Here is a 25,828-nt window from a genome sequence, read left to right on the forward strand (position 1 = left end):
AATGTGCTTTATCTCCAGATAAAGCTGGAGAATTTTAGAAAGGTTAAGCAAAATGGGAGGAATGGGAGAAGCATTTTATATTTTAGTTGAAGACTAGCACACATTTATTTTAAAAGCCAAAACAGAAGCTGTGTGTGATATATCATAATACATGGCTAGAAGACATTTTCAAAGAACACTCTTTTGGTTTCATTGGTTTTTCTCTGTTGATTTTCCTTTCTCAATTTCATTGATTTCTGCTCTGTGTGTTTTTTTTTTTTTTTAATTCTTCTGATTAATTTAGACTTATACTGCTTTTTCTAGTTTCCTAGAGTGGAAGCTGAGCTTATTGATTTTAGATCTTCTTTCCTAATATGTACATTCAGTGCTGTAAATTTCCCTTTAAACCTTGCTTGCGATAGATCCCACACATTTTGGCAAGTGATATTTTCATTTTCATTTACTTCAAAATACTCAAAAATTTATCTTAAGACTTCTTTGACCCATATGTTATTTAGAAGTGTGATGTTAAAATATTTGGGGATTTTCCAGCTGTCTTTATGGTATTACTTTCCAGTGTAATTCCATTGTGGTCTGAGTGTATGTGTTGTATGATTTTTGTTCTTTGAGGGAGAGGGAGGGTGTTTTACCGACCAGGATATGGTCTGTCTTGGTGAATGGTCTGTGTGAGCTTGAGAAGAATCTGTGTTCTGTGTTGTTGGGTGAAGTACTATGTAAATGTCAGTTACATCCAGTTGACTGATGAATCTGCTCAGTTCAACCCTATCCTTGTGAATTTTCTGCCTGTTGGATCTGTCAATTACTGATAGAGAGGTGTTCAAGTCTCTATAATAGTGAATTCATCTATTTCTCCTTGAAGTTCTATCAAATTTTGCCTCACATATTTTGGTACTCTGTTGTTAGATATATATTGATTGGCCAGAAAATTCCTTTGGTTTTTTAAGTAAAAATGGAAGACACGTTTTCCATTTTCACCAGTAACTTTATTGAACAACATTTTCACCATTTTGTTCCACTACCTTCTGCCATTTTCCAGGCAACTTCATAATTCCATCTTCCCAAAACTTTTTTATCTTTTTGAGCAAAGAACTGTTCCAGCTGCCTTTTACAGTCTTTCAGGCAATTGAAATTTTTTCTCTCAAGAGAATTTCGTAAAGACCAAAATGGACATCTGAAGGTGTGATGTCTGGTGAATATGGCAGAGGAATCAGAACTTCAGTCAAACTGTTAACAGTTTTTGCCTGGTCATCAAAGAAACATGCAGTCTTTCATTATCCTAATGGAATATAATGTATTTTCTGTTGAATAATTCTGGATGCTTTTCATCAGCTGCTGCTTTCAGTTGGTCTGACTAGGAGCATTACTTGTTGGAATTAATCATTTGGTTTTCAGAAAGAGCTCATAGTAGAGGACTCCTTTCCAATCCCACCATATACACAACAAAACAGCACCTTCTTTGGATGAAGACTAGCCTTTGGTGTGGTTGGTCATGGTTCATTTCGCTTGCTACACGATCTCTCCCATCACACATTATTGTCCAGTGTTCACTTTTCATCATCTGTCACAATTTGTTTTTAAAATCAAATTTTTTTTTTTTACATTTAAGTAGAAATGTGGAACTACTTGTCAGTATTTTTTTTCACTTATGTGGAACCCAAACATCAAATAATAACATAACCAAGCTGATGCTAATGATTTTTAGTGCTTGATCCAGATATTTTGAGTATGTTGGCTTTCTCCTTCATGGTATAATGTTGACTGTTTTCAGTTAATGTCTTGGTTTGATCGTTAACTTCAACTGGTCTACCTGACTGTGGAGCATCGTCCAGGGAGAGATCCTCAGCACCAACTTCGTAGATCACTTTTGACACATTTGATCAGTCACAGCACCTTCCCCATGCACTGTGAAAATATTTTTTCCATTTAAGTTTCATTTTACCTTTCTTGAAATAATAATCCTAAAGGAAATCAGTCCTGAATTTTCATTGGAAGGACTGATGCTGAAGCTCCAGTACTTTGGCCACCTGATGCGAAGAAGTGACTCATTTGAAAAGACCCTGATGCTGGGAAAGATTGAAGGCAGAAGGAGAAGGGGACGACAGAGGATGAGATGGTTGGATGGCATCATCAACTCAATGGACATGAGTTTGAGTAAACTCCGGGAGTTGGTGATGGACAAGGGAGTCCATGGGGTCACAAAGAGTCGGACACAACTGAGCGACTAAACTGAACTGACTGAAATAATAAAACATAACATGCTGAGAAGCTTGCTTTTTTCTTCCATATTCAATATTAAAATGGCTACACAAAAATTCACCTCTTTTGATAATTTTTTTTTAAATGCATGCTGATATGACAGCTAACTGTCAAATTATAAGCTAACAAATTATTTTGAATGAAGTTAAAGACAACTAACCAGCCACTAGGGCTGTCTTATAGGAAAAATTGAACGAAACTTTTGGCCAATCCAATACATTAAGGATTGTTATGTCTTCTTAGAGAATTTATACCCTTATCATTATATAATGCCCTTCTTTATCCTTGAGATACTCCCCTGCTTAGAAGTCTGCATTCTCTGAAATTCTGTGTCTTTATATTTAAAGTGAGTTTCTTGTAGACAACATTTGGTTGAGTCTTTTTTCTTGTTTATTATTCTTAGTGTATTCTGATATTCTCTTTTAATTGGTGTGTTTGAATCATTCGTGTTTAAAATATCTATTGATATAGTTGGATAACTACCATATCTGTAAATGTTTTGTATTCATTGTATTTGTTCTTTTAAAATATTTAGAATGTTGGAACTTTTGAAATATTTGACTAGTTTAAAAGAGCAGTGGAATAGATAAAAATTAGAATTGTTCTAAAATTTAAGACATAGATTGATTTAAAATAAAGATGTGTTATTAGCAGTCCCCTGAAGAAACAGAATGGTTACCCATGTGGCCAAATTGCTCTTGACTTAAAGGTGACACCAGTAATAACAGGGGCACCATTTTTTGAGCACCTGTTATGTGCTAGGCACTGTTCTAGGCATATGATGTAATTCTCACAACAACCCAGGGGAGAGATGTAATTCTCACTTATCAGATCAAAACTAAGGTTTGGGCATAGTCTGCAACAGTCTTTCACAATCGTAGCCACAATCTAACTGCCTGGTCTCTCATGCTTACTCCTGACTCAGGTATCCTCTAGATGTAGTGGAAAAATGGGATTATTTTGATTTAGTTGGTAGGTGGCAAAATTGGACATGTGTGTTAGGGGTTGGTTCCAGAGTTCAAACCACTTGTGGAGTAAAAATCATGTACCAAATTATTGTACCATAAATACAAAGAGTTGAATGAAAATGGCTATGTCATATCCTTTTGATGAAAATCTAATTATTTTCCCAACAATTTGTACACAATTGAAAGTTTACTGAATTGTAGAGAAAAGAGTACTTTGCTTTAAGATGATCTCAAATGCTAAGTGATTTGGTGGTATTAGAAACAGAGAAGTCCAAAAAAAGGAGTAAATTTTCTTTGAGGAATGAGGAGTTAATAATGGTGAAATTGGTTTTGGATATATTGAAAATGAGTTAATAAGACATTGTGTTGCAGTCTGTCAGACAGATAGCATAGGTTTGAGTGTTTACAGGGATGTTAGGGTTGTTTATATCAGTAATTTAAAGGGATAGTTCAAAATCTGGACATAGATGGATTTATGAAGAAGAGAAAGTATAGAATGAACTAGGGCATAACAAAACTGTTGACTCATTATTTACAGAGTGGAAATTTAAAAGACAGCAGAGGATGCTGATGATGTGATCAGAGAAGATGTAATCATTATGAATATAATGGTATTCATATCAGAATATTATTCTGATATGACCCTTCAGTTGGGACCAGAGGATAAAGTAAGGCCTTGTGATCTGGGCAATTCTCTGTGGAACAGGGATCTGAAATGCTAGTGAGGTAGGAAGGGAAGCAAAGCCAAAAGTATGTTGATGGTTTTGAAAATAGAGAAGAACTAAAGGATCACAGGGACTTGATAAGGACAAAGAAAGTTAATAGTGAGGAATTGGAGGGGTGAAATAGGATATTTCAGTCAGAAAGGAACATTTCACAGATGGAGATCTTAGAGGCAGAACTCTGAGAGTCTATATAGACACTGATGTGCTTAGTAGTAGAAGGGAAGGGGCCACTCCTCAGTCCTCAGGACTGGAAGCACTGATGTTTGAGCCCTCAAGAGAGAGAAGGTATATTTTAAGAAGCTTTGCTGTAAGTCTGTATGCCTCTAACCATTGCTCTGGGGTCAGCAGGCAGTGCATGCCACATCATTTGAGGTAGGAATCTTGGAGGGAGGAAAAGGATCATGCTTTACTTGTGAATGATCAATTATAAATATAGTTGTCTTCTTCTTTGCAAAAATAAGTGTTTTTTCTTTGTAATAGAAGCAGTCAACAATTGTTGGAGATCAGTGTTAATATAATTTTTATCATCAGTATAGTCATGGAAGTAAATGAAATAAAGATTGTCTCTTAATGGTTATGTATATAAAGGACTTAGTTTCATTGACATTAAAAAGAAGATTTAAGTTTCTATTTTGTAATTTTATGCTAAGTACAGAAAGATGACAGTAATGACCTGTCATCAGTTGAACATGAATTTTAATGTATATTTCTTGTAGTAGAGATGGATTTCTGAGTTCTCTAATTTGAAATTAATTAAATCTGCTCATTAAAAGTCTGCCTGTTATGTGAGAGGTCATATTAAGAGCAGAAACTGCTGGCTTAAATAATATTTACTCTAATATCCTTATGGAGTCTTTTTTAGGATAAAATGAGATAATTGTTATAAAAAAGTCTTCTGAAACAAGTCCAAATTAATGTAAGTTCTAACTGTTTTAGGCCCATATGGGACTAGGACCATGGATAAGGTCATAATTTACATTTTTAATGACATATTTAGTATGGTATTTAAATGTTTCTAATGTAATAAATGACTGGAATAAATAAAAAATATTTGTTTTGGTATTCATCAGTTTAGCTTTATTATTTTTAAGTAACTCCCTATACCAGTAATACTAGTAATGATTTATTGAAAATTAAGTAACTTCTTTTCAACTTTTTTTGTGTCTGTTTGAATCTGTTTTTCATCAGCACCTGCCTCCTCAAATGATAAAATTATCTATAATTGACCTTATTTGAGGATTATAGTGAGGCGGTCAAGTCCTTTAATTTAAGATATAGATGTATCTTACTTTAAGAACATTTAACATGAAACTGCTAATGGAGTGAATATAGATACAAATATGAAAAAAGGTCCGAGGACTGAGTCCTAGAGTACTCTTAAGATTTGGAAGTAGAGAAGTTGTGAAGGAGGCAGGAGGAAAGCCAGGAACTTGAGGTTTCCCGAAAGCCACAATAAGTAGTTTCAAGGAATGAACAACTATTAAGAGGTTTAGTGAAAAGAGACTTCAGAATTAACCGCTGGATACAGCAGATAATTGACCTTAGTCAGATGGTTTGCTACAATGCTGGAAATGAAAGCCCGAATAGGACAGATTTAAGTGAGAATTGCAGGAGAAAAATCAGAGAACTAATTCAAAGAATTTTGCCAAAAAGGAGAGCCAAGAAATCAGGAAGTGGGGGATTAAATGGCTAAAGGCAGAAATAGGACCGAGAGAAGTTTGTTTTTGTTGTTGCTGTTTTGTAAGATGGATGAAATTATAGCATGTCTCTATATTGATGACAGTGATCTAGTAGAGGGAAAACAGTGATGTAGAAGAAAGAGGGGATAATTAATCCCTACTGCTTAAATAAGATTTTGGAACTGGCCTGGAACTTTTGCCACCACGTGAAATGGTATCTGTGGAGAAATTTTTCACTTCAACATAGGCAGATTACAAATGACTAGTTACCCAATTCATCTGCTGTTTTATACTTGTAGATTACTTTTAGTGATGAGATGGAAATTGTTAAGGCTACATACTTAACAGTTTCCTATTGTGATAACTGCATTTATTTTCAAGTAAGGAATAGGATAGATAATAATATGCTAATAATAGCAGATCTCACTGATCTACTTGAGCTTGTCTGAATTTGCATTGTTTTAATCCATTAGTCTTAACGATTTTTTGCTTGCACATTTCCAGAAAGAAAATGTACTCTTTTACACATTGAAGTTGAGTAGTATAATGTTACTGTTGTAAGTTTAAATCATTTTCTTGTTAACAGGTAATAGCAAATAAGCATTTATAGCAGGATATGAGCATTAACTATATTGGAATAAATGGTTATTGCTATTTGACTAAATGAGTTTTTGAGAGCTATATCAGAATATAATTGATGTACAATTGGATAAGTTTTGACTTATGGATACGCTTTGAAATCATCATTACAATCAATATAATGACCCACACACACACAAACCAATTTTCTGTTCTTTGTTTGTAATTCCTGCATCCTGTCTTTCCTTACTCCTTCCATCAATCCCAATCCCTACCCTAAGCAAAACCACTAATCTGCTATCTGACATAATAGGTTGGTGTGTATTTTCTGAAACTTGATATGAATAGAATCATACAGTGTAGAGTCTTTTTTGTTTGGCTGCTTTCATTTAGTGTAATGACTTTAAAATTTATCTGTATTTTCATATCCATCATTAGTTCATTTTTTACTGAACACTATCCCATTTTATAAACATTGTTCCAGTGGATAACAGTTTGTTTTTTATTGGTCTGTTGGTGATCATTTGGGTTTCCAGGTTTTGATTATTACAAATACAGCTGCTGTGAGTTTTCAAAGAAAGTACCAAAGTGTCTTTCAAAGTGGTTATGTCATTTCATAGTATTTCTACAAGCAGAGTAGGAGTTTGGTTGCTCCACATTCTTGCCATTTTAGTTTTAGCCATTCTAATAGGTGTGTAGTGGTATCTCCTTGTGACTTTAATTTGTGTTTTGCTAAAGAGTAATGAGGGCTTCCCGGGTGGCTCAGCTGGTAAAGAATCTGCCTGCAATGTGGGAGACCTGGGTTTGATCCCTGGGTTGGGAAGCTCCCCTGGAGAATCGAAAGGCTACCCAACTGCAGTATTCTGTCCCGGAGAATTCCATGGAGTATATAGTCCATGGGGTTGCAGAGAGTCGGACATGACTGAGCGACTTTCACTTTTAAAGACTAATGATGTTGATCATCTTTTTAAATGTTATTTGTATATTTTCTTTTGTGAAGTATCTGTTCAAATATCTGGATATTTACCTTTGGGTTGTTTTCTAATTGAATTTTATTGTGTTTATTTGTGTTAGTTGCTCAGTCGTGTTGGATTTTTTGCGACCCCATGGACTGTAGCCCACTAGGCTTCTCTGTCCATAGGATTTTCCGGGTGGAATAGGTTGCCATTCCCTTCACCAGGGGCTCTTCCCGGATTGAACTCAGGTCTCTTGAATTGCAGGCAGATTCTGTACCATCTAAGCTACCAAGAAAGGTTTCTTCATTCTAGATACATCAAATATGTGATTTACAAATATTTTCTCACAACCTGTAAATTGTCTTTTCATTCCCTTAATGAGAAAGCAGAAGGTCTTAATTTCGATGAATTCTGGTTCAAAAATTTCTTTTTTTATGGATTGTGCTGTTGGTGTTACATCTAAAAAATCTATGCCTAAGTCAAAGCAGTAAAAATTTTCTTTTTTCTAGACGCCTTATAGTTTTACATTCTACATTTAGGTATGTGACTCATTTGTACATGGTAAGAGGTAAGGATCTAAGGTTTGTTTTTTTTTAATAGCGATATCCAATTGTTGTAGCACCATTTAAAAAAAAAAGAATGTCAACTTTGTATCTGTGGAAGGAATCAGCTGACCAAATAATTCATCAGTTGGGTTATTTCTGGACTCTTTTCTGTTCTATTGGATATTTGTCTCTCTTCATACCAGTACTACACTACCTAGAATAGTGTGGCTTTATAATAAGTATTGAAGTCGAGTAGTATAAATCCCTTAATACTGCTTTTCTTTTTCAAAGGACAATGTATTTCTTCTTTTGTGAGGTTCACTAAACCTTGTGTCTTTTCAGGATTTTTCCATTTCATGTAAGATGTGGAATTTATTAGTATAAGTTGTATGATATTTCCTAACGGTTCTTTTAATATCTGTAGAATCTGTAGTGATAGCACTCCTATCATTCCTCAGATACTGTCAGTTTATATATCTTTATATGCCACCCTTCCCCATCAGCCTGGCTAGTGGGTTATCGTTTTTTATTGACGTTCTCATTATTTTTCTGTTTCAATGACTTTTGCTTTCACCTTCACTATTTCCTCTTTTGCTTACTTCCAGTTTAATTTGCTTTATTTTTTCTAGTTTGTTGAGGTGAAAATAGTCGAGGCCATTCATTTAAGACCTTTCTTGTTTTCCAGTGTAGACATTTTAATGCTGTAATTTTCCCTTTATGTACTACTGCTTTAGCTGCTTCCCTCATACATTATGATACTTTTGTTTTCATTTTCATTCAGTTCAAAACAACTATTTTTTCCCTTTTTATTTCAATTGGAGTTATTTGGAAATATATTTCCTAGCCTTCAACTATTTGAGGATTTTCCATAGATCATTTTGTTGTGATTGCTAATGTAATTAGATTGTGGTCAGAAAACATACCTTGTAGGATTTAAATCCTTTTACATTTATTCTTATTTTATGACTTAAAAGTGGTCTCTCTTGGTAAATGTTATTTGTATACTTGTAAGACTTAAAAATGTGTTTTGTATTGTTTTGGGATAGGATGTTCTATAAAGTTCAATTATCAAGTTGGTTAATGGTGTTCTTGCTTACTCACTGTCTGCTTGGTCTATTAGTGATTGAAAGATGTTGAAATTTTTAGCTATATCTATGGACTTTTCTGTATTATATTGTACTTCTGTTACTTTTTACTTTATTGAATCTATTTATTTGTAAAGTAAATAAACATTTTAGATTATGTATTCATGATGAATTGACAGCTTTGTTAGTATGAATATCTCTAGTAATATCCTTTCTCCAAAATCAACTTTGTCTGATATTAATGTAGTCACTCCAGCTTTTTTTTTTTTTCTTTAGCATGGTATATCTTTTTCTGTCCTTTTACTTTTAACCTCTTTGTGTATTCATGTTTAAAATTGTTTCTTATAGGCAGCATGTGGATGGGTCTTGTTTTTTAATTCAGTCTTACAATTTCTACCTTTTAATTGGCATGTTCAGATCATTTATGGTTAATGTGATTATTGATGACAGAGTTTAAATCTACCATTTTGTTATTTTCCTTTTGTTGTAATGTTCATAAATGTCTTATTTCCCTTTTCATTTTCTTTTAGTGTGAGTAAATTTTAAAAATTTATGGCTATGCTGGGTCTTCATTGCTCTGTGGATTTTTATCTAATTGTGGTGAACTGGAGGTACTCTCCAGTTGTAGTGCACAGGCTTCTCATTGCAGAGCACATGCCTTATGGCACGTGGGCTTCAGTAGTTGCAGTGAGTGGGCTCAGTAGTTGTGGTTCCTGGGCTTTAGAGTACAGGCTGAATAGTTGTGGCTCACAGGCTTTGTTGCTCCATGACATGTGGGATCTTCCCAGACCAGGGATCAAACCCATGTCTCCTGCATTGGCAGGCAGATTCTTTACCACTGAGCCACCCGGGAAGCCTGAGTAATTTTTTTTTAATGATTCTGTTTTTTCTCCTTTGTTGGCTTAATAGCTGTAACTCCCTGTGATATTTTAGTATTTGTTTTAGAGTTTTAAGTATACATTATTAACTTATCATAGCTTACTTTTAGGTGGAATGGTGAATTTTTCACAAATCAGTTCGTTCAACTTTCAGATTATGTCACTGCTGCTGCTGCTGCTGCTAAGTCTCTTCAGTCATGTCCGACTCTGTGTGACCCCATAGACGGCAGCCCACCAGGCTCCCCCGTCCCTGGGATTCTCCAGGCAAAAACACTGGAGTGGGTTGCCATTTCCTTCTCCAATGCATGAAAGTGAAACGTGAAAGTGAAGTCACTCAGTCGTGTCTGACTCTTCATGACCCCATGGACTGCAGCCCACCAGGCTCTTCCGTCCATGGGATTTTCTAGGCAAGAGTACTGGAGTGGGTTGCCATTGCCTTCTCCAGGAGTCATATCTACCTGGATTCAAATCCCAGCCATGATACTTAGTGTAGAAGGTATACTTCCTATACCGTAGTCTTCTTATCTGTAAAATGGAGTTAAACTCTTTCATAGAATGGTACCTGACATACAGTAAGCACTATAATTTGTAGCTGCTTTTATTAAAAATTATGTTGATGAAAATCTCTTATGAATCCTAGCTACCTTGACATCATTCTTCTCCCATCACCCTAGTGAAAGTACCTATTCTTTAGATTAGTCATTTGTCTGCTACGCTTCTGCCTTTCCCAATTTGAATCAATCCTCTTGCCAAATTAATCTTTCTTCAATATAACACCAATCATGTAATATCATTTCTCAGTTCAAAAGTATTTCCACCTGACTGGTCACTTCCTCCAGAATTAAGAACAAACTCTTCATCCTGACAAGCAATATAGCCCATTGTATCTGTCTTCATCTTTCCTTTTCTTTCACTACTGTTTTACTTTTAGTCTATATAATTCAGTCAAACTGCAGTCTCTTTCTTCTCCAAATATAGTTTCCTGTCTCTGAATTTGTTGTTGCTGTTTTGTATGTCCCTATAAAATTTTGAGAGCAAGTATGTCTGAAAATTACTTTTTGGACCAGTGTTCACCTGTCATAATCCTTTACATCTTTGAAGGCTCCCATCAAATATTGGGTTGGCCAAAAAGTTTATTTGGGTTTTTGTAAGATGTTGTATAAAAACCCAAACAAGCTTTTTGGCCAGCCCAATACTATTTATTTCATTGAGCTTTTCCTGATACTTAACTGGTTGTGGTTTTTCCATTCATTATATTTCTATAATTCTCCTGTGCTTTTCTTGTATCACTAGCCTTGTACTACCTTTGTTTATACAGGTCCACAGTTCCCTCTCTGTAGTTCTAAAGTTCAAAAGACTCTGAAAACTAAAAGTTTCTTTTAAAAAAAAAAAAAAATCTAATTTAGTGGCTCTGGTGGGCAAAATGATAGACCCTGAAGAGGTCCATATCCTAATCCTGGAACCTGTAAACATTACATTACTTGGTAAAAGGGGCTTTGCAGAGATGATTAAATTAAAGATCTTGCAATGGGGAGATTAGCTTGGATTACCCAGATGGGCTCAGTGTAATTTGCAAGAGTCCGAGGGAGGCAAAAGAGTCAGAGAAGAAAATGTCATGGCAGAAGTAAAAATTAGAGTGATGGGACTGCTAATTATTAAGATGAAAGGCCAGGAGCCAAGGAAAGCAAACAGCATCCAGAAGTCAGGCAAGGCAAAGGACAGATTCTCCCGTGGATCCTCTAGAAAGAGACCAGCTTTGTAGACATCTGGGCTTTAGCACAAGGACAGTTGTGACTTCTGGATCTAAAAGATAATAAATTTGTACTGTGTCAGTCAGTCAGTTCAGTCGCTCAGTCGTGTCCGACTCTTTGCGACCCCATGAATCACAGCACGCCAGGCCTCCCTGTCCATCACCATCTCCCGGAGTTCACTCAAACTCATGTCCATCGAGTCTGCAGTGCCATCCAGCCAGCTCATCCTCTGTCATCCCCTTCTCCTCCTGCCCCCAATCCCTCCCAGCATCAGAGTCTTTTCCAATGAGTCAGCTCTTTGCATGAGGTGGCCAAAGTACTGGAGTTTCAGCTTTAGCATCATTCCTTCCAAAGAACACCCAGGGCTGATCTCCTTCAGAATGGACTGGTTGGATCTCCTTGTAGTCCAAGGGACTCTCAAGAGTCTTCTCCAACACCACAGTTCAAAAGCATCAATTCTTTGGCGCTCAGCTTTCTTCACAGTCCAACTCTCACATCCATACATGACCACTGGAAAGTCACTATAGTTGCTACAGCAGCAGTTGAAAACTCACGTAGTATTAATATTTGACCTGAATGGATATGAGGCTATTTATAGTCTATATTTATACCAGTTAGTGAATATTCATACATTTCACTATGAATAAAAGTAATAATGTTGGATCATAGGGTGCCTACCTGGACCTTAGTGAATGATTTCTTAATATACAGTATATATACTATATTACCTTTCTAAAATCTGAGAAATTCTAAATTCTGAAACATATTTTCCCCCCAGTGGGTTTAAAAAAAAAGTTTGTGGACTAACGCTATTTATACTAATAATCTCTCTTTCCCTCTAAAAGATTATAAACTACATGAGGGCAGAAATTAAAACTTATTATTCATCTTTGTGTCTCCCAGTTCGATGACTTACAGGTAATATGTGTGAAAAAAATATTTTTGAATTAACCTTAAGTATTTGTAAACATCGTGGGGAATATAAAGTTGTGGGAGACCTGTCCCAAATCATCTCAGATCCTAGTGAGGAATATAAGTCATGTATTGGCTCATAATGAGACACTACAATGTAAGTAACATACAAATAGCATCAGAAAAGGACTGAAGTAATCTGTGAAAGTTCCACTAAAGAGGTGATTTTTTTAGCTGTTACAATGACTACCATTTGTATAAGATCTACTGTACTAGGTTCTTAATGTTCATGACTAAATCCCCACAAAAATCTTATGATAAAACAGATACTTAGGGATATTGCATAACTCAGTCCTAAAGGTGAGGACTTAAGACCAAATCTCCTATATTGAGATTTGGTTCATCCTTCAAGGAGAGAATGGCACGAACAGAAGTGTGAAAGTAGTTGGAGCATAAGTTCAGAAAACTAGATTATTTTAAAAAGAGTTTATTTACATAATACTGTAATTGATCTAAAATAGAGGTCTCTGTTAAATAAAGTGTTAAGTCTTAGTCTCTGGTTGCTGGAATTTGGGATAATTTTATTTTCATGTTTGTCAATATTTTTCAAATTTTCTTCAAGAAACATACCAATTATATAACTGGCAGCAATAAACATTATTTCACATGATTAAAAGATAAGTATATTTTTTCTGAATATAGTTGGAAAAACATTTGATCCTAGCTACTATTTGGTATAGTTTTTTAATTTAGTGAGCTATCTAAACTTACTTCACTTTAAAGTAACTTACCTTAGCAATTCCCTCTTTCAACTGCTTGCAGAGAACCATCATTTAAAAATGTGTTTCAGCATTAGTTACTGCTTTTATGCCAGAAACAGTGTAATTGTGTCTTTGGAAATACACTGTATTGTGTTTGAAATTAGTATATAAATTCCATCTCTGTGTATTTCAGCAACCTAGTATTTAATGTGAAAAATGTTCCTGTAGAGAAACAGAAGAGGTGAGGAAAGCCTATTGTGAAGAATCACACTAACAGCAATGTGGTTATTCCTGCGTTTGCAAGAGGTAAACTTCTAATCCTACCTAGATACTCTAGGCACATAGGAACTAGGTTTTATTTGTTATGTATGTATGTATGTGCTTAGTCATGTCCAACTCTTTGCAACCCAATGGACTGTAGCCCGCCAGGCTCCTCTGTCCATAATCATCTAAGATGATGGTAACAAGTACTTATTTTAGGCAATAAATTTTATTTTCACGTTGGGTGTTGACTCTGGAAACATTTTCATTTTCATTCACTCTAATAAATTTAGTTTTGTCCATCCCTCTTTTACTATCTGCAGTTATTGGCAAATAAACCAATATGGTGCCATGCAAAAATTAGATATTGATTATTTTAAAAATGTTCATTGAACACTTGCTGTGTAGCAAGAAGTATGCTAAATATTTGTACAGTAATGAATGAAACAGTACTCTTATGGAACTTACAGGCTGGTAGGAAGGATATAACCAGTAGATAAACAAGTAAATATGTATTTATAAATTTAAAACATGCTGTGAGGGAAACAAATAGGACACCATGATAGGATAAGAAGGGGACCTATGTAAGAGGAATTCGGAAGGGCCTTTTGAGCTACGAGAAATGAAAAGAGGCCAGTGATGCCAAGAGGGAACGGTGCATACAAAGGCCCTACAGTGGAAAAGAGCTTGGTGTGAAAGGAAAAGGTTGGTGTGACTGGAGCAACAAAAAGAAGGGTTGAAGGTGAGAATGGAAAGGTCTTAAAGGCTACAGTGAAGAGAGTACATTTAGAATAGGGAAGCTGTTGGAAGGGTTTTAAGCAGAAGAAATAATGTAATCAGACATATTTTAAGAGTATCTTGAGCTCCTCTAAGAAGACAGTAATGGATGCAGATAGATGAAATGAGTCTAAGTTATGGTCTGAACAAGAGACAGTAGTAGCTTGGTTCAGCATAGTGTTAGTGAATTAGTAGATATATATTTTGAAGGTAGAATCAACCCAGATGTAGGGGATGAATAGAGATAGGAGTCAAAAGGATTAATAGGCTTCTGACCACGATAATTAAATGCATATTTGTGAATATCTGTTCATACATACAGGTGATGCAATTTGTTGAACTTGGTATTCCGTTAGCTATTGCAGGGTTTAATGGTAAAAAGGACTATATTTTCATTAAAATGGTAGATCCCAGAAATTTCTCTGAAAATAAATGCTTTCCTTATCAAACTTATTTCTTCAAGAGAGGGATCTTAAAGTTTTTTAATATAGTTTATAAAAGCTGATTGTCTTGTTGTATCTTCAGTATATAGTACAGTGACCGACATAGACAACAGACATTCAGTAGTGATTCATTGAATAAATTCTTCATTTAGAAAGAAAAATAACGTTCCCAGAATCAAACTGAAAGAAACGGTGCCAGTGCCATGAAGCAGTTTTTCATTAAAGTTGACCACAGGTGATTTGTTAGGTTAGGTAGACTGTGACAAAGAAATCAAGCAGATATGATTTAAACTTACATCTCAAATCATAAAATACTTTGTTCTGTGACATTATTTAGAAGCTACTTTTGGAGGCGTTATAGGATCTCTAGGATCTTGGAATCAATTTCTGGACAACATAGGATGAATGGAAAAAACATTGAACTAGGTAGGACCTAGGAAGCCTGATTTCCAATTTTGACTCTGCTATGTATACTTCGGGCTAGTTACTAGCTCCCTATACTTCAGTTTCCCCACAAAAATAGGAATAGTCTATATCTCTCTTGAGGACCTTTTTGTAATGATTTACTGTAATGATTAAATACATAAACATTTACATCTACATATATATAGCATTTAAAAGACCTTTATGGTACCCAGTATATAGGTCTCTGGATAAATTGTGAAATGACCACACTAAGCAGCTCCTTGACTTTGTTTCTCCATCCTTTTAAGTGTGGCTTTGCCTGGTGATTGTGCTATGGCTAATAAACTCAGTGGAGGTTATGTTTGGTGAGTTCTGAGCCTGGGCATTAAGAGGTGTTGCATGTTTCCATATGTAGTCAAATCTAGGCTAGCCAGATAGATGATGAGAGATCCTTTGGAATAGAGACAACCATCCCAGCTGAGCCATCTTAGACCAGCCTGTCTACCTGGCAGCTGGCCACAGCATATGAATGAGCCTGGCCAAGATCAGCAGAACTGTTCAGCTGAGCATAGCCTAGATTGCTGACTCAGAATTGGTTGTTATTTTAAGCTACTAATTTTTGAGGTGGTTTTGTTATGTAACAAAAGCCAGTTGATGCAATCAGTGTCCTTAGTAAATCTTACTAAATTAATAGAAAAATAGAATTTATCGGGGTGCTGTTATTTACCAGACACTTAAAAATTTTTACATGTACTTCTCTTGTTTCTAATTCTTAAATCTGCTCTTAGTAATCTTTTGAGTAGTGTGATTGAATTTTAGTCTCCCTGACCCAAAGTCCATGGCCCTGTCCAATAAGCCATGCTACCTCTCAAATGAGATTATTTAGAAATGTTTTATAAACTTAACACTATAAAGTGTTACGGTAGATGAAATTATTATAGCATATATAGTGTCCTTTCAGATTGTAAAGAAAAATATTCAGATTTCCTTAGCCAATGGAAACCAATGGGAACTCCAGAGTAGGGTTGTAAAGAGGATGAGTAGACATACAGCCCCCTGGATCTTAGTGGTTACAGAATAAGGATTTATATTATATTGTTTGGGGTGTATTAGCAGCTTTAGTGACCAGTTTTTCAGTGTTTATGTTAACGTTCCTGTTACCTAATAAAGGATTTGAATTTGTCACTGCCTTCCATGGAGTTGTCCATTAGGGCAGAGTTTTGTGCCATGTCAGTTTATAGATGACAGGCCTTCCCTGTGTCTTGTCATGAGTGTCCCTGGTAGCTCAGCTGGTAAAGAATCTGCATGTAATGCAGGAGACCCAGGTTCGATTCCTGGGTCAGGAAGATCCCTTGGAGAAGGGAACTGCTACCCACTCCAGTATTCTGGCCTGGAGAATTCCATGGACTGTATAGTCCATGGTGTCACAAAGAGTCAGACACAACTGAACGACTTTCACATCACTTATGTCTTGTCATATGTGGCTACATGCTTGCTAAGTTGCTTCAGTCGTGTCCATCTCTTTGTGACCCTATGGACCTGTAGACTGCCAGGCTTATCTGACCATGGGATTCTCCAGGCAAGAATACAGGAGTTGGGTTGCCATGCCCTTCTCCAGGGGATCTTGCTGACCTGTTCCAGATCAAATACCAATCCAGTGGTTGTGATCATATTACCAGATTTAGTTTAATTGAAAGCAGAGTGGTACAACTCATTAGTTTTATTCTATGCAAAGCTAATTTTGTTTCTTTAGAAGTGGGGGAGGGGGTTGTGTGTATCTCTTACCTCTCACAGGATAATAAACTACTCCAAAACTTCATGGCTTAAAACAGCTATCTTATCTGTTTATGATTCTATAGGCCAGCAGTTTGGGCTAGGATCAGCTGAGCAGTTCATCTGCTGACCTTGTCCAGGCTACTTACATGACTGCAGTTATCTGGTGGCCCAGTTTGGGTTGGATAGTTTGAGGAGGTCATCTAGATTTTCTGCTGTGCTGCAGTACACGGGCTTGCAAAGAGTCGGACACGACTTGGTGACTGAAAAACGAACAACAGTCTGAGAAGACCTCATTCACATGACTGGCAGTTGGTTCTGGATATTGGCTGGGCCACGTGTCCCCAGAAGGCTATCTGAGCTTATCTGTGGAAGAGTTCAAAAAAAGCATTTATAGGAGATGTTAGGTCTCTTGCCTGGAGAATCCCAGGGACAGGGGAGCCTGGTGGGCTGCCCTCTATGGGGTTGCACAGAGTCGGACACGAATGAAGCAACTTAGCAGCAGCAGCAGCAGGTCTCTTGAGGCCTAGACTTGGAGATCACACAGTGTCACTTCCACCACATGATACTGTCAAAACAAGTCACAAAACCAGTCCAAATTTAAGGAGTATGAAAATAACGTAATGAAGAGTTACAAAGAATTTGCAGTCATTTCTAATTTACCATAGGTCCCGAGGCACTTAAGTTTGCATGAATTGGATAATACCTATGGGTAATAACACACAATTATTAAAAAATTACCACACAAATTTGACTTGTGTTATTTGGTAGAATAATGTAGAGAGTCATAGCCCTGGGGGAGTGTGGGAGGTGATAAGAAGATGGAGACTAGGTTTATACTTCCTTAAATGGCATAGAATAGCAAAGAGAAATGTTATTTGCAAGGAATGGATTCTTACAAAAACAAAAAATTTCACAGTTTTTATCTTTTTTAGAAGACAATTACATGAAGGTAGACTTTAAGTAATCTGAAAACTAGTATTTTTCTTTTTTAATCTTCATTTTTAATTGCAAAATTACTCCTTGCAATCTTGTGGTATAATAAGAAACATGTAGTTGGTCTTTGTCCCTGGTTCTTGGCACAAGCTCCTAAAACTTTTGAGTATCTTTTTGTATGCAAATAAGATGACTAGTTGGAGAAGGCAGTGGCACCCCACTCCAGTACTCTTGCCTGGAAAAAACCTCATGGATGGAGGAGCCTGGTAGGCTGCAGACCATGGGGTCGCGAAGAGTCAGACACGACTGAGCGACTTCACTTTCACTTTTCCCTTTCATGCATTGGAGAAGGAAATGGCAACCCACTCCAGTGTTCTTGCCTGGAGAGTCCCAGGGACGGGGGAGCCTGGTGGGCCACCGTCTATGGGGTCGCACAGAGTCGGACATGACTGAAGCGACTTAGCAGCAGCAAGATGACTAGTGGCAGGGGGCCCCTAGATACCCCTTAGATGGGGACCATAAAAACCAAGACTTGATTAAGAAACTTAGAACTTTCAACGTTACTCCCTAACCTCTAAGAAAGGAAGAGGGTCTAGAGATTGTTAACCATCAATGAACAATGATTTCATCAACCATGCTTATGTAACGAAACGTCCATAAAAACTCTTACTAAACTACAGGATTTGGAAAGCTTCCAGATTGATGAACACACTGAGATGCTGGGAGGGTGGTGTGCCCAGACAGGACATGGAAAGTCTGCATGAACTTCTCCAGACCATAAGATTCTCCAAAACCTTGCCCATATTTGTTGTTTAATCACTAAGTCATGTCCAACTCTTGCAACCACATGGCTGTTTTTGAGTTGTATCTTTTATATCAAACCAGTTAAAATAGTAAAGTGTTTTTCTGAGTCCCTTGAGTTGTTCTAGCAAGTTAGCAAACCTGAGGAGGGGGTCATGGAAACCCCTGATTATAGCTTGTTGGGGAGAAAAATGGAAGGCCTAAGACTTTTAACTGGCTTCTGAAGTTGGGGGCAGTCTTGTGGAAGTGAGCAGCCTGTGGGGTTGTGCTGTCTCCAAGTAGTTAATGTTGGAATTAAATTGACTTGTAGGACATACTGGGTGACTCAGAATTGATGCTTTTGAACTGTGGTGTTGGAGAAGACTCTTGAGAGTCTCTTGGACTGCAAGGAGATCAAACCAGTAAGTTCTAAAGGAGATCAGTCCTAGGTGTTCATTGGAAGGACTGGTGCTGAAGCTGAAACTCCCAATACTTTGGCCGCCTGATTGCAAAGAACTGACTCATTGGAAAAGACTCTGATGCTGGGAAAGATTGAAGGCGGGAGGAGAAGGGGACAATAGAGGATGAGATGTTTTGGATGGCATCACTGACTCTATGGACATGTGTTTGAGTAAGCTTCTGGAGTTGGTGATGGATAGGGAAGCTTGATGTGCTGCAGTCCGTGGGGTCGCAAAGAGTCCAACACAACTGAGTGACTGAACTGAACTGAGGTGACTCAGTGGATAAAGAATTCTGCCTGCAATGCAGGAGATGAAGGCAGACGTGAATTTGATCCCTGGGTCTGGAAGGTCTCCTGGAGGAAGGCATGGCGAACTACTCCCGTATTCTTGCCTGGAGAATCCCATGGACAGAGGGGCCTAGTGGGCTACAATCCACAGGATTGCAAAGAGTCAGACACAGCTGAAGCGACTGAGCACGCATGCACGTAGGACATACTGAATTGACTTGTAGAATGCTCAGTTGTTGTCCACAGAGAACTGGAGAACTGCTTGGTATGGAAAAATTACCCATTTATTGTCAGAAATGAGGTGTGGGTAAAAACAGCACAATACTTGTGTTCTGCTGCGTGTTTTAAAAAATGTAACATTCAGATTTGATTATTGATTATGTTAAAGACCAGAACAGTTTTTCTGAAGATTCAACAAAGCACACACATAGTGGATTCTGTGGTCATGCAAAATAATAGTTCACAAAAGGGAAAGTGGCAGAAATTCAGAAAACTGCTGTTCCCTTTCATCCAAATATTGTTCTTTAGAATGGAAAAAAGCTATTCTAATTATAAGATTGTGTAGCCCTTTATCCTTGGAAAATTCTTAAGAAATACAAAGTTTTTTCATGGAAATAATCATTAGCATCTTTGAGTTCTTATTTGCTATGTTTCGGGCCTTCTCCTAGTCATTTTAGTGGCTCAGACAGTAAAGAATCTGCCCGCAATGCAGGAGACCCGAGTTCAATCCCCGGATTGGGAAGAAACCCTGGAGAAGGAAATGGCAGCCCACTCCAGTTTTCTTGTCTGGAGAATCCCATGGACAGAGGAGCCTGGTGAGCTATAGTCCATAAGGTTGCAAAGAATCGGACATGACTGAGCAACTACACAGAATCTTTACAAACAACCCAGGTGGTGCTACTGCAGGAGATGTAAGAGATGTGGGTTTGATCCCCTGGTTGGGACAATGCCCTGGAGGAGGACAGTAATGGAATACCCATTCCAGTATTCTTGCCTGAAGGATTCCATGGACAGGGGAGCCTGGCAGGCTACATTCCATAGGGTTGCAATGAGTCAGACACAACTGAAGCGACTTAGCACACATTCACACCCGACCAACCAAGTGAAGTAGGTAGTATTAATCCCAGAGACACAGAGAGGTTAAAGTCCTTAGTACAGTTTGTAAGTGGCAGAACCATACTCAAACCCCATCTCCTTTGTTGTCAGGCTCTGTATCCCTAAACATTATATCAGATCAGATCAGATCAGTCGCTCAGTCGTGTCCGACTCTTTGCGACCCAATGAAGTGCAGCACGCCAGGCCTCCCTGTCCATCACCAACTCCCGGAGTTCACTCAGACTCACGTCCATAGAGTCAGTGATGCCATCCAGCCATCTCACCCTCTGTCGTCCCCTTCTCCTCTTGCCCCCAATCCCTCCCAGCATCAGAGTCTTTTCCAGTGAGTCAACTCTTTGCATGGGGTGGCCAAAGTACTGGAGTTTCAGCTTCAGCATCATTCCTTCCAAAGAAATCCCAGGGCTGATCTCCTTCAGAATGGACTGGTTGGATCTCCTCGCAGTCCAAGGGACTCTCAAGAGTCTTCTCCAACACCACAGTTCAAAAGCATCAATTCTTTGGCCCTCAGCCTTCTTCACAGTCCAACTCTCATATCCATACATGACCACAGGAAAAACCATAGCCTTGACTAGACGAACATTTGTTGGCAAAGTAATGTCTCTGCTTTTGAATATGCTATCTAGGTTGGTCATAACTTTCCTTCCAAGGAGTAAGCGTCTTTTAATTTCATGGCTGCAGTCACCATCTGCAGTGATTTTGGAGCCCCCAAAAATAAAGTCTGACACTGTTTCCACTGTTTCCCCATCTATTTCCCATGAAGAGATGGGACCGGATGCCATGATCTTCGTTTTCTGAATGTTGAGCTTTAACTTTTTCACTCTCCACTTTCACTTTCATCAAGAGGCTTTTGAGTTCCTCTTCACTTTCTTGCATAAGGGTGGTGTCATCTGCATATCTGAGGTGATTGATATTTCTCCCGGCAATCTTGATTCCAGCTTGTGTTTCTTCCAGTCCAGCGTTTCTCATGATGTGCTCTGCATATAAGTTAAATAAACAGTGTGACAATATACAGCCTTGACGTACTCCTTTTCCTATTTGGAACCAATCTGTTGTTCCATGTCCAGTTCTAACTGTTGCTTCCTGACCTGCATACAAATTTCTCAAGAGGCAGATCAGGTGGTCTGGTATTCCCATCTCTTTCAGAATTTTCCACAGTTTCTTGTGATCCACACAGTCAGAGGCTTTGGCATAGTCAATAAAGCAGAAATAGTTGTTTTTCTGGAACTCTCTTGCTTTTTCCATGATCCCGCGGATGTTGGCAATTTGATCTCTGGTTCCTCTGCCTTTTCTAAAACCAGCTTGAACATCAGGAAGTTCACGGTTCACATATTGCTGAAGCCTGGCTTGGAGAATTTTGAGCATTACTTTACTAGCATGTGAGATGAGTGCAATTGTGCGGTAGTTTGAGCATTCTTTGGTATTGCCTTTCTTTGGGATTGGAATGAAAACTGACCTTTTCCAGTCCTGTGGCCACTGCTGAGTTTTCCAAATTTGCTGGCATATTGAGTGCAGTATTATATAAATATTTGTGTGTGTATTTATTGATTGATTGTACCACACGACTTGTGGGATTTTAGTTCCCTAACCAGAGATTGAACCCAGGCCTTTGGCAGTGAAAGCATGGAGTCCTAACCACTGGACTTCCAGGGAATTCTCATTGTTTTGATTTGTAGTTCTCAAATGACATATGATGTTGAGCATCTTTTTATATGCTTCTTTACCATCTATATATCTCTTCTGGTGAAGTGTCTGTTTAGATCTTTAGCCCAGTTTTTAATCAGGTTATTCTTTTAAAAAAAAAAAAAAAACTTAACAATTGCTTGTATACTCTGGACAACAGTTCTTTTTCAGTCCTTTGCAAATGTTTTTTCACAGTTTGTGACATGTCTTCTCATTCTCTTGATGTCTTTTGTAGAGCAGAAATTTTTAATTTTAATAAAGTCCAGCTCATCAGTTATTTTTTCATGGATCTGAAAAGTCACTGCCAAACACAAAGGCATCTAGATTTTCTCCTTTGTTATCTTCTAGAAGTTTTATAGATTTTCATTTCACATTTAGGTCTGTGATTCATTTTCAGTTAATTTTTGTGAAAGGTGTAAGGTCTGTGTTTATATTCACTTTTTTACATGTAGATGTCCAGTTTTCCAGCACCATTTGTTAAAGACTCTGCTCTCCATTGCACAGGCATATCTTGGATATGTTGTGGATTTGGTTCCAGACAACCCCAATAAAGTGTATACACATTTAAGCTAGTCACATGAATTTTTTTTCCTTCTTAGTGCATATAAAAGTTATGTTTATGTTATACTTTAGTCTATTATGTGTGGAATAGCACTATGTGTAAAAAATAATACATTAATTGAAAAATACTTTATTGCTAAAACTACTGTCATCTGATGACACAGGGTTGCCACAAACCTTCAATTTGTAAGAAATGCAGTATCTGTGAAGCACAATAAAATGAGGTGTGCCTATTATTATTTTACTTTTCTTGTCTAAAATCAGTTGGCGGTATTTATGTGGGCCTGTTTGTGGGCACTCTGTTCTGTTCCATTGATCTATTTGCCCGTGCTTTTGCCAGTATCGTACTGTCTCACTTACTGTAGCTTTATACTAAGGCTTGAAGTCAGGTAGCATCAGTCTTCCAACTAATTTTTGTTCCCTTCAATATTACATTGGCTGTTCTGGGTCTTTTGGCTTTCCATATAAACTTCAGAATCAGTTTGTCAGTAGCTACAAAATAAATTGCCAGGATTTTGATTTGGATTGCATTGAATCTTTAGATCAAGTTGTGAAGAACTTACATCATGACCATATTGAATCTTCCTATCTATGAATGTGAAATATTGCTTCATTTATTTAGTTCTTCTTTTTCTTTTTTTCAAATCAGAGCTTTATAGTTTCCCTCATATAAATCTCATATAAATTTATACCTAAGTAGTTTGGGGCTTGGGGTGCTAATGTAAATTATATGTTATTAATTTAAATTTACAGTTGTTATTGCTGGTATATTGAAAAACAGTTGAGTTTTATATATTAACCTTGTATCCTGTTGTCTTGTTATAATTTATTAGTTCCAGGAGTTTTTGTTGATTATTTTGGATTTTCAACATATATAGTCATGTTATCTGTGAATAAAGACAGTTTTATTTCTTCTAAATCTGTTTATTTTTTTCCTTTTCTTGTCATATTGCTCTGGCTAAGACTTTGAGTAGGATGTGATGATATGGGACATTTTTGCCTTGTTTCTAACCTTGGCAGGAAAGCTTCTAGTTTCTCACCATGAAGTATGATGTTAGCTGTAGGTAATAGCTTTAGCTGTTGGTGGTAGTGGTGGTTTAGTCACTAAGTCATGTCTGACTCTTGCAATCCCATGGACTGTAGCCTGCCAGGCTCCTCTGTCCATGGGATTCTCCAAGCAAGAATACAGGAGTGGGTTGCCATTTACTTCTCCAGCTTTAGCTATTAGATGCTGCTTATTAAGTTGAGGAAGTTACCATCTATTCCTGGTTTGCTAGACATTCTGAATTTATCATGAAAAAGTGTTAGGCTTGTCAAATGTTTTTTCTACATAATTAATATGATCATGTGACTTTTCTTCCATAGCAGGTTGATGGGATGGATTCAGTTTGATTGATTTTTGACTGTGGAACCAGTCTTCCATGACTCAAATGAATCCCACGTTGTTGTAGTGTGTAATTTTTGTATACCTTAATGATTTTGCTAAATTTTTGTGGGGGATTTTTGCATCTGTATTCATCAGAGGTGTTGATTTGTAGTTTTCTTTTCCTGATATTAGTATATCTTTATCTGGCTTTTGTATTAGTGTAATGCCAACTTCATTGACTTAGGAAGTATTCCTTCCTCCTTTATCTTTGTTTAATGACTTTTGAAGCAAGCCATGTGCTGTCTGCCTGATAAATCTTAATTTATATTTTGTCTGTTTTGAGAATACTGTATAATGAAAAAATGTGATTAGGTAAGAATAGACTCACAGAAGAGGAATCATGAAAAATAGGGTAGTTGGAATACAGAATGAAGCAGGGCAAAGACTAATAAGAGTTTTGCCAAGAAAATGCACTGGTCATAACAAACACCCTCTTCCAACAACACAAGAGAAGACTCTATACATGGACATCACCAGATGGTCAACACCTAAATCAGATTGATTATATTCTTTACAACCAAAGATGGAGAAGCTCTATACAGTCAGCAAAAACAAGACCGGGAGCTGACTGTGGCTCAGATCATGAACTCCTTATTGCCAAATTCAGACTTAAATTGAAGAAAGTAGGGAAAACCACTAGACCATTCAGGTATGACCTAAATCAAATCCCTTATGATTATACAGTGGAAGTGAGAAATAGATTTAAGGGCCTAGATCTGATAGATAGAGTGCCTGATGAACTATGGAATGAGATTCGTGACATTGTATAGGAGACAGGGATCAAGACCATCCCCATGGAAAAGAAATGCAAAAAAGCAAAATGGCTGTCTGGGGAGGCCTTACAAATAGCTGTGAAGAGAAGAGAAGCGAAAAGCAAAGGAGAAAAGGAAAGATATAAACATCCGAATGCAGAGTTCCAAAGAATAGCAAGAAGAGATAAGAAAGCCTTCTTCAGCAATCAGTGCAAAGAAATAGAGGAAAACAACAGAATGGGAAAGACTAGAGATCTCTTCAAGAAAATCAGAGATACCAAAGAAACATTTCATGCAAAGATGGGCTTGATAAAGGACAGAAATGGTATGGACCTAACAGAAGCAGAAATATTAAGAAGAGATGGCAAGAATACACAGAAGAACTGTACAAAAAAGATCTTCACAACCCAGATAATCATGATGGTGTGATCACTGACCTAGAGCCAGACATCCTGGAATGTGAAGTCAAATGGGCCTTGGAAAGCATCACTACGAACAAAGCTAGTGGAGGTGATGGAATTCCAGTTGAGCTATTCCAAATCCTGAAAGATGATGCTGTGAAAGTGCTGCACTCAATATGCCAGCAAATTTGGAAAACTCAGCAGTGGCCACAGGACTGGAAAAGGTCAGTTTTCATTCCAATCCCAAAGAAAGGCAATGCCAAAGAATGCTCCAACTACCGCACAATTGCACTCATCTCACATGCTAGTAAAGTAATGCTCAAAATTCTCCAAGCCAGGCTTCAGCAATATGTGAACTGTAAACTTCCAGATGTTCAAGCTGGTTTTAGAAAAGGCAGAGGAACCAGAGATCAAATTGCCAACATCCGCGGGATCATGGAAAAAGCAAGAGAGTTCCAGAAAAGCATCTATTTCTGCTTTATTGACTATGCCAAAGCCTCTGACTGTGTGGATCACAAGAAACTGGAAAATTCTGAAAGAGATGGGAATACCAGACCACCTGATCTGCCTCTTGAGAAATTTGTATGAAGGTCAGGAAGCAACAGTTAGAACTGGACATGGAACAACAGACTGGTTCCAAATAGGAAAAGGAGTACGTCAAGGCTGTGTATTGT

General features: G+C 37.4%; 1 protein-coding gene across 6 annotated transcripts in view; it reads left to right on the forward strand.

The window, feature by feature from the left end:
• Positions 1-25,828, forward strand: part of WASF1 (WASP family member 1) — a 70,946-nt gene that overhangs the window by 7,997 nt on the left and 37,121 nt on the right. The window contains exon 2 of one of the 6 annotated variants that reach the window (XM_005210796.5): positions 13,289-13,401. The exons of the other annotated variants lie outside the window; for them this stretch is intronic. The gene's annotated coding sequence lies outside the window, so the exon portion shown is untranslated. The remainder of the gene's footprint in view (positions 1-13,288; positions 13,402-25,828) is intronic. 6 annotated transcript variants of the gene reach the window in all.

The sequence above is a fragment of the Bos taurus genome, chromosome 9 (genome assembly GCF_002263795.3).
Source record: "Bos taurus isolate L1 Dominette 01449 registration number 42190680 breed Hereford chromosome 9, ARS-UCD2.0, whole genome shotgun sequence".
Classification (NCBI taxonomy): Eukaryota; Metazoa; Chordata; class Mammalia; order Artiodactyla; family Bovidae; genus Bos; species Bos taurus.